Source organism: Salmo salar, unplaced genomic scaffold (genome assembly GCF_965601325.2).
Source record: "Salmo salar unplaced genomic scaffold, fSalSal1 ptg000436l, whole genome shotgun sequence".
NCBI lineage: Eukaryota > Metazoa > Chordata > Actinopteri > Salmoniformes > Salmonidae > Salmo > Salmo salar.
Genome location: NW_027675388.1, coordinates 500,001 through 510,277, shown reverse-complemented (window position 1 = coordinate 510,277; position 10,277 = coordinate 500,001). Strand labels below are relative to the sequence as shown.

The 10,277-nt window shown below is 42.1% G+C and overlaps 1 long non-coding RNA gene across 1 annotated transcript in view; it reads left to right on the top strand.

Annotated features, from left to right (window-relative positions):
* Positions 1-2,620: 2,620 nt before the first annotated feature.
* Positions 2,621-10,277, top strand: part of LOC123741827 (uncharacterized) — a 9,043-nt gene continuing 1,386 nt past the window's right edge. The window contains exons 1-3 of the long non-coding RNA XR_014391435.1: positions 2,621-2,906; positions 4,536-4,603; positions 6,022-6,165. This is a non-coding gene — a long non-coding RNA (uncharacterized LOC123741827). The remainder of the gene's footprint in view (positions 2,907-4,535; positions 4,604-6,021; positions 6,166-10,277) is intronic.

Genomic DNA, 10,277 nt, shown 5'->3' with positions numbered 1-10,277 from the left:
CCACCCCCAACACTCTAACCACTAGGCTACCTGCCACCCCCTCCACTCTAACCACTAGGCTACCTGCCACCCCTCCCCTCTAACCACTAGACTACCTGCCACCCCTCCACTCTAACCACTAGGCTACCTGCCACCCCCAACACTCTAACCACTAGGCTACCTGCCACCCCTCCACTCTAACCACTGCTCTGGTGTGCGACGGGTTTTCTACCCACTTCCTTTATTTTGTATATGTTGGTTTTCGGAATTTGCGAGCACTTATTAAACGATTCCGTTTATACCAAGTTCGTTCTCCTGCGCCTGACTTCCCTGCCACCAACACGCACGCTTTACAATATGTTTCACTAACATACATTTATAATGAGTAATTAACATTGTGTTTTATTCATTATGTGTTTTCTTTCCAGTACACATGATATTTTGCCACAGACACTCCATTTGATTACTTGATCGTAAGTGGTATTATGTCAAATGCAGAAAAGGTATTAATTTAGAATTTACAGATTCTCGAAATGAGCAATTGGAAATGCATTGTGACTGTTCTCGTCCTTCAGCCTGATATACCTGGTCTGAGGAGATGGTGGTGTGTGGTCCTTCAGCCTGGTCTGAGGAGATGGTGGTGTCTGGTCCTTCAGCCTGGTTTGAGGAGATGGTGGTGTCTGGTCCTTCAGCCTGGTCTGAGGAGATGGTGGTGTCTGGCTCCTTCAGCCTGGTCTGAGGAGATGGTGGTGTCTGGTCCTTCAGCCTGGTCTGAGGAGATGGTGGTGTCTGGCTCCTTCAGCCTGGTCTGAGGAGATGGTGGTGTCTGGTCCTTCAGCCTGGTCTGAGGAGATGGTGGTGTGTGGTCCTTCAGCCTGGTCTGAGGAGATGGTGGTGTCTGGTCCTTCAGCCTGGTCTGAGGAGATGGTGGTGTCTGGTCCTTCAGCCTGGTCTGAGGAGATGGTGGTGTCTGGTCCTTCTGGGGAACCTGGAGCTGGACAGGTACAATTTGTTATTTGAATAAAAGTCAATGTCTTTGGAAGATTATCCCAAGTGATATTTAATTTTGAAGTGTTGGTACTTTTTTCTGAAAATATCCAGGCATGGCAGAAGGCTTGTCCACTGGATAGACTAAGGCAAGGCTTTGTTAAGGGGGATCTCCAGCATAGATTACGAATTTAACGGAAAAGGAGACATGAGGAAGTCACCCAAGTAAGTGTCATGTCATGAAGTTGGTCATTTCTGATAACGAAACCATTTGGAAAATATGACATTATGTCCTGTTCCCAAATGTACTAGTTAAAGGTTTTAGACTACAGTATGTTATAACTATAACTAAAATGGTTTTAGACTACAGTATGTTATAACTATAACTAAAATGGTGGCATGATTTTTACAAACAGCATCAAATATACACTACATGACCAAATGTATGTGGACACCTGCTCACCGACCATCTCATTCCAAAATCAAGGGCATTAATATGGAGTTGGTCCCCCCTTTGGTGCTATAACAGCCGCCACTCTTCTGGGAAGGCTTTCCACTAGATGTTGGAACATTGCTGAGGGGACTTGCTTCCATTCAGCCACAAGAGCATTAGGGAGGTCGGGCACTGATGTTGGGTGATCAGGCCTGGCTCGCAGTTGACGTTCCAATTCATCCCAAAGGTGTTCAACGGGGTTGAGGTCAGCGCTCTGTGAAGGACAGTCAATTTCTTCCACACCAATCTCGACAAACAATTTCTGTATGGACCTCGCTTTGTGCACAGGGACATTGTCAATCAGAAATAGGAATGGGCCTTCCCCAAAATGTTGCCACAGTTGCCAGCACAGAATCATCTAGAATGTAATTGTATGTTGTAGCGTTACGATTTCCCTTCACTGGAACTAAGGGGACTAGCCCGAACCATGGAAAAACAGCCCCAGACCATTATTCCTCCTCCACCAAACTTTACAGTTGGTAGTATACGTTGGGGCAGGTAGTGTTCTCCTGGCATCCGCCAATCCCAGACGTGACAGTCGGACTGCCAGATGGTGAAGCGTGATTCATTACTGCAGAAAACGCGCTTCAGCACTTGGCTGCCCCGTTCTGTGAGCTTGTGTGGCCTACCACTTCACGCTTGAGCCGTTGTTTCTCCAAGATGTTTCCACTTCACAATAACTGCATTTACAGTTGACCAGGGAATCTCTAGCAGGGCAGAAATGTGATGAACTGACTTTGTGGAAAGGTGGCATCCTATGACGGTGCCACGTTGAAAGTCACTGAGCTTTTCAGTAAGGCCATTCTACTGCTAATGTTTGACTATGGAGCTTGCTTGGCCGTGTGCTCGATTTTATACACCTGTCAGCAACGGATGTGGCTGAAATAGTCGAATCCACTAATTTGAAGGTGTGTCTACATACTTTTGCACATCTAGTGTGTGTGTGTGTGTGTGTGTATATATATATACACACACACACTAGATATACAAAAGTATGTAGAACTGTGCATGTGCAGGCCATCAAACCAAAGACACTCCTTCGATATAAAGTCGTTTTTGACTAAAATAATAACGTGTCAGTTTGTCTCATTCACGAAGTTGGAGTAATAACATGTTGAAATACTTAAGACATTGGCTCCAATCTAGGTTTTGCCTTTAGATTTAGAGAAAATGTACAACTAAGGAGGAATTTTTCACTTCTGACTTCTCAAACCCCAAATCACAGCATCGGTCTACTTCCTACAGTCTGCTTCCCCAGCGGTCCCGGTAGACTCGGGATGTTGGTCTCTGGGTTTAGGAATTCTGTTATGTCATTTCCTCATGAAGTTGAAAGGAAGTTTGTGGGCTAATGCACGTACGAAAGGGATGTTGAAACTGTGGCGCACATTTCTCGGCAACATTAGAAGTCGGGTAAAAGTATTGATTTGAAGGAAAGACGAGCAGACTGGTAAGTCTAGAAGCTACTTACACACTATTATAAAGTTAGGTCATAGTCAGACATTTAATAGTCAAGAGTAGGTTTGATCTATGATCTCTTATCACCATGGGTGTAGTGCTGAGGAGTGCGAGGGAGCACTTTCAATTTGAGAATACAATAAACATTATTCTGATCAATTCTAAATAAATTATATTTAATTACCAGGTAAATGGTAACGTTACTGTTACAAAAAAAACTGATTTCTAATAAGATTTTTGCACGGTTAGCTGAAGCTGAATAGTCAGAAAGAATTGGAGGATGGATTTTATGCATCTTCTAAAACAGGGCTCTCCGATCCTGTTCCTGGAGAGATACCATCCTGTAGGTTTTCATTCCTATTCAAAACTAGTCACCTGATTAAAATAATTAGTTGGTTTATAAGATAAATCCGGTTAGTTACAGCTGTTGTTGGAGTGAGACCCTACCGGAGGGTAGCGCTCCAGGAACAGGGTTGGAGTAAAACCCTACCGGAGGGTAGCGCTCCAGGAACAGGGTTGGAATAAAACCCTACCGGAGGGTAGCGCTCCAGGAACAGGGTTGGAGTGTAACCCTACCGGAGGGTAGCGCTCCAGGAACAAGGTTGGAGTAAAACCCTACCGGAGGGTAGCGCTCCAGGAACAGGGTTGGAGTGAAACCCTACCGGAGGGTAGCGCTCCAGGAACAGGGTTGGAGATTGGCTTGTTTGTAGGTTGTAATGATAGGCTGGCTATTCAATAGGCTACATCTGTCAGTACAAACTTTGACTGAGTGTAACAGTGTAGGTTCCGTCCCTCTCTTCGCCCCAACCTGGGCTCGAACTAGGGACCCTTGCACACATTGACAACAGTCACCCACGAAGCATCGTTACCCATCGCGCCACAAAAGCCGCGGCCCTTGCAACGCAAGGGGAAACCCTACTTCAAGTCTCAGAGCGAGTGACGTCACTGATTGAAACGCTATTAGCGCGCACCACCGCTAACTAACTAGCCATTTCACATCGGTTACATGAGGACATGATGACGTCATTTACATATTTTTTTGCACTCCCTCACCTAAAAACAAATACATCACAGCTCATCATGTCGACCAACCTGATGGTCTCTGTTGAAAATGTAGTAAAACATATCAGGCCTAGACTACATTCTCTGTCCTGCTACTGGTAGGACTATAACATTATGTTGATCTGAACAGGTTTAGACTGGTCATCTATGATATGTAGGTTATATACAGTACATTCTCTGTACTGCTACTGGTAGGACTATAACATTATGTTGATCTGAACAGGTTTAGACTGGTCATCTATGATATGTAGGTTATATACAGTACATTCTCTGTCCTGCTACTGGTAGGACTATAACATTATGTTGATCTGAACAGGTTTAGACTGGTCATCTATGATATGTAGGTTATATACAGTACATTCTCTGTCCTGCTACTGGTAGGACTATAACATTATGTGAACTGATCTGAACAGTTTTATATAATTTTTTGCTGTAGCAAACTGGCTCAAATTAAGATCCAAATTAAGATCCAACATCTGTAGCAATATACCTCTAATGTATATAACTATATCAGGATTCACTTTTGACCATTTGACATCTTGTATTTACTGTTGTTTAGGCCGGTTGAATGAGTTGCCTGTGAAAGCTACTTCATCTGCAAGAAAACAGGCGGCTGCACCAGTGACTGTGAGTTATGTGATTTCCTCATATGAAATAAAAAATATGTTTGTAGCCTACGCAGTTACAAAATGGCTGTTGAAGCCGTGGCACATATTTCTCGGTAACATTAAATAAATGTGTTGGTATGTAGGAAAGACGGGCAGACTCTCGTACTGTTGGTCTAGACTACCTACAAACTATTATAAGGCTATGATCACTTATCATGCCGACAAACCTGATGGTCTCTGTAAACTGATCTGAACAGGTTTAGGCTGGTCATCTATGATATGTAGGTTATATACAGTACATTCTCTGTCCTGCTACTGGTAGGACTATAACATTATGTTGATCTGAACAGGTTTAGACTGGTCATCTATGATATGTAGGTTATATACAGTACATTCTCTGTCCTGCTACTGGTAGGACTATAACGTTATGTTGATCTGAACAGGTTTAGACTGGTCATCTATGATATGTAGGTTATATACAGTACATTCTCTGTCCTGCTACTGGTAGGACTATAACGTTATGTTGATCTGAACAGGTTTAGACTGGTCATCTATGATATGTAGGCTATATACAGTACATTCTCTGTCCTGCTACTGGTAGGACTATAACATTATGTTGATCTGAACAGGTTTAGACTGGTCATCTATGATATGTAGGTTATATCTGAGGTATAGACCTTGATCTGCATATCACTAACAAAACGCCATTATACATTATAACCTAGCCTACTTTACATAATATAATGATTTCCCCCTCAGATCAATCATGTCCGTTTTAGCCCTTCGGTCTACATTCTCTGATACATTTAGAAAACAACAGATTGAAAGACAATAAATAGCCTACTGTTAGTGAATACAAATAAGTGTGAGACATGGCCTTGTGTTGCTGTACTGTCTATAACTACCTTAACAAACAGTGACTTATTATTATTATTGTTGCTGTACTGTCTATAACTACCTTAACAAACAGTGACTTATTATTATTATTATTATTATTGTTATTATTATTATTATTATTATTATTATTATTGTTGCTGTACTGTCTATAACTACCTTAACAAACAGTGACTTATTATTATTATTGTTGCTGTTCTGTCTATAACTACCTTAACAAACAGTGACTTATTATTATTATTATTATTATTGTTATTATTATTATTATTATTATTATTATTATTGTTGCTGTACTGTCTATAACTACCTTAGCAAACAGTGACTTATTATTATTATTATTATTGTTTTTATTATTATTATTGACAGTTACCATGGAGATGAAATTTTACAACTACATATTCATGTGATTGCATTAAATCACCTGACTGTTTCGATATGTCTGTTAAGTAAATGTTTTATAAGAGATAATTATTAAATGATAACAATTGACATTCAATAATTACTGTGTCAACCACAACCAACATGCTGGATCTCTGTTTACAGGGGTCAGTGCTCTAAAATGAGTCTCTCTGGGGAGAGGAAGGAGGGGGGCCCTGCCTCTAAAATGAGACTCGCTGGGGAGAGGAAGGAGGGGGGCCCTGCCTCTAAAATGAGACTCTCTAGGGAACATGACACCAAAGCCAAGAGGTGAGATGACAATTTTGTTTAAGAATTATTAAGAGTTTTTTTCAAAAATGCCATTTCCAAAAATGATCACATTTGTTTTTTTAATCATAAATGGCTGCTAATGGGACCTTCAATATTACCGTTCTCAGATTTTTAATTCATCGTTTTTAGATGTGTATTATTATTTATTTTTTATTGCAAAATGCAATATATCCATTGTTTAGCAGGAATGGAATGTTCGTATTCTGTATATTTGACTGTGATATGTGATTGTCTCACCTAGATATCTTTAGATGAATGCACTTACTGTAAATCACTCTGGATAAGAAAGAGCATCTGCTAAATCAGGGGTTCTCAATCATGACACGACCACTTTGCTCTTAATTATTATTATTATTATTATATAATGGAATACATATTTTTTTTACCAATTCTGATCGTTGTTACAATAAGAATTTTGACAATATTCCCGTTATATCAGCACACTCTTCACACCCGTTTAACAACTCTAAATAGCTTTGGCATAGTAGGCATCAAGTCCCTTGCCAATAATGGTGCCTACAACGTTGCATACAATGTTCATTTTCATCGAACACATATTACGCCCTAGATGCCTTCAACTGCCTAATTTATAGCCACGCCCAATTTAGGATTATTTTTTAACAATGTGATGTTGCGCTCCAAAGGGATATCTTGAAATAACATGATGTAGATAATTAAATAATCAAAAGAAAAACGTGTTAATTTTACACTCAGAAAAGAAGGTTCCTTATAGAACCAAAAAGGCTTCTATCACTTCCTTAATATATGGAACCACTAAAAGTGATATATATTTTGGGGTTCAGTGAAGAAGAACCTCTAGAGTTCTGATCAATGAAAGGTGAATGTTTTGAGGATGTGAACCCAGCAGGCCTCCAGTGGTCAGATCAATTCCTCCTGTTTTTACCAGCGCCCGGCCCGGGATTCAAACCAGCCACCTTTCAGCCACAGGTCCAACTCCTGCCACAGCTCCAACTCCTTAATCGCTGGGCGAAAACCTGAGTTAATCTTGAGAAATGAGCATAAATCAATGTGCCAAAATGAAGACAAAATGCTTTGGAGACATATATGGTATCACTTATTATACATAAGTATTATACATAAATCATTGCCAAAAGCACAAGACATATATTATTTATGGATTGATCATATCAAATATCAAAACATTATTTTAACTACTACAAAGCATTTACATGTGGCTCAGGAACCACTGACTCACTGCATTGTTCTATAGTATTATCAAGACACCTGCTGTTAACTCAGAAACTACTTAGGACAGCTCACGAGGTGTCCTAAATATCTGCTGACTAGGTGGGACTAGAGATTTCATGCATAGCTTTAATTTATTCCCGGAAGTGTCAAATGTCTTTATTCTCAGCACTTATACGACCACTTCTCTACTCTGAGACGCTTTGTGGATATGGGCCTAGATCTCAAAATATTGTTATAAAAAAAGTGGAACGTTTGTTTAACATAATAATAAAAAATGAATATTACTAATGTAACCCACTGTAAAGACTGGGCTTAGTTGATTGTGTTGCACTGCTCATGTCCGCGTTCTGGAACTGTCCGAGTCCACGTCCTGTGTGGCACCAAGAATATTGTCCGGTTACGCGCAGAGTGGACTAAGGTAAATTTTGGGGAATAACGATGGAGTTTGTTACAGTGTTGAAACGCCAAACTTTATTGTTCAATTAGCTTTTTGCTTTACGGTCAGGGACAGGATGAGTGTAGCCAGATCCTTTTCACTCTCTATCCTTGTTTCATTTTGTGGTTCACCGGATTCGTCATCATCATCGAGACAAACGACAGACGAACGTCCTGCTAGCTAGCCAAGCTAGTCGGTAAAGCTAGGTAAGCTAGCTAGCTACTCTACCAGCAGCATCCTAGTTATCCTAGCTAGTCGGTACAGCTAGGTAAGCTAGCTAGCTACTCTACCAGCAGCATCCTAGTTATCCTAGCTAGTCGGTACAGCTAGGTAAGCTAGCTAGCATCTCTACCAGCAGCATCCTAGTTATCCAAGCTAGTAGGTACAGCTGGGTAAGCTAGCTAGCTAGCTACCCTACCAGCAGCATCCTAGTTATCCTAGCTAGTCGGTACAGCTGGGTAAGCTAGCTAGCTACTCTACCAGCAGCATCCTAGTTATCCTAGCTAGTTAGTACAGCTAGGTAAGCTAGCTAGCTACTCTACCAGCAGCATCCTAGTTATCCTAGCTAGTTGGAACAGCTGGGTAAGCTAACTAGCTACTCTACCAGCAGCATCCTAGTTATCCAAGCTAGTCGGTACAGCTGGGTAAGCTAGCTAGCTAGCTACTCTACCAGCAGCATCCTAGTTATCCTAGCTAGTCGGTACAGCTGGGTAAGCTAGCTAGCTACTCTACCAGCAGCATCCTAGTTATCCTAGCTAGTCGGTACAGCTGGGTAAGCTAGCTAGCTACTCTACCAGCAGCATCCTAGTTATCCTAGCTAGTTAGAACAGCTGGGTAAGCTAACTAGCTACTCTACCAGCAGCATCCTAGTTATCCTAGCTAGTCGTTACAGCTAGGTAAGCTAGCTAGCTACTCTACCAGCAGCATCCTATTTATCCTAGCTAGTCGTTACAGCTAGGTAAGCTAGCTAGCTACTCTACCAGCAGCATCCTAGTTATCCTAGCTAGTCGGTACAGCTAGGTAAGCTAGCTAGCTACTCTACCAGCAGCATCCTAGTTATCCTAGCTTGTCGGTACAGCTAGGTAAGCTAGCTAGCTACTATACCAGCAGCATCCTAGTTATCCTAGCTAGTCGGTACAGCTAGGTAAGCTAGCTAGCTACTCTACCAGCAGCATCCTAGTTATCCTAGCTAGTCGGTACAGCTGGGTAAGCTAGCTAGCTACTCTACCAGCAGCATCCTAGTTATCCAAGCTAGTTGGTACAGCTAGGTAAGCTAGCTAGCATCTCTACCAGCAGCATCCTAGTTATCCAAGCTAGTCGGTACAGCTGGGTAAGCTAGCTAGCTAGCTACCCTACCAGCAGCATCCTAGTTATCCTAGCTAGTCGGTACAGCTGGGTAAGCTAGCTAGCTACTCTACCAGCAGCATCCTAGTTATCCTAGCTAGTCGGAACAGCTGGGTAAGCTAGCTAGCTACTATACCAGCAGCATCCTAGTTATCCTAGCTAGTCAGAACTGCTAGGTAAGCTAGCTAGCTACTATACCAGCAGCATCCTAGTTATCCTAGCTAGTCGGTACAGCTAGGTAAGCTAGCTAGCTACTCTACCAGCAGCATCCTAGTTATCCTAGCTAGTCGGTACAGCTATGTAAGCTAGCTAGCTACTCTACCAGCAGCATCCTAGTTATCCTAGCTAGTCGGTACAGCTAGGTAAGCTAGCTAGCTACTCTACCAGCAGCATCCTAGTTATCCTAGCTAGTTGGAACAGCTAGGTAAGCTAGTTCGCTACTCTACCAGCAGCATCCTAGTTATCCTAGCTAGTCGGAACAGCTGGGTAAGCTAGCTAGCTACTATACCAGCAGCATCCTAGTTATCCTAGCTAGTCAGTACTGCTAGGTAAGCTAGCTAGCTACTATACCAGCAGCATCCTAGTTATCCTAGCTAGTCGGTACAGCTAGGTAAGCTAGCTAGCTACTCTACCAGCAGCATCCTAGTTATCCTAGCTAGTCGGTACAGCTATGTAAGCTAGCTAGCTACTCTACCAGCAGCATCCTAGTTATCCTAGCTAGTCGGTACAGCTAGGTAAGCTAGCTAGCTACTCTACCAGCAGCATCCTAGTTATCCTAGCTAGTCGGTACAGCTAGGTAAGCTAGTTCGCTACTCTACCAGCAGCATCCTAGTTATCCTATCCTCCCTCTCTCGTTGACGGATGCTGGCTACCTCTGTCCGGTTCTCCTCTCTTCACTAGATGGACGGTAACTTTAGTGTTTAACCCCTCTGTATCCAAGGACCAATCTTTTGAATATTTTTTTCGGGGCGCCTCAAGTAGGCTGGACACATTCCATTTTGTTTATTCTCAGCTGCCTCACCAACGTCTGAATGTGAATTAATAACTTTTAATTGCTAAATATTTCCAATAGATGGCAGCATAAGACCACGAAGCATCAGTT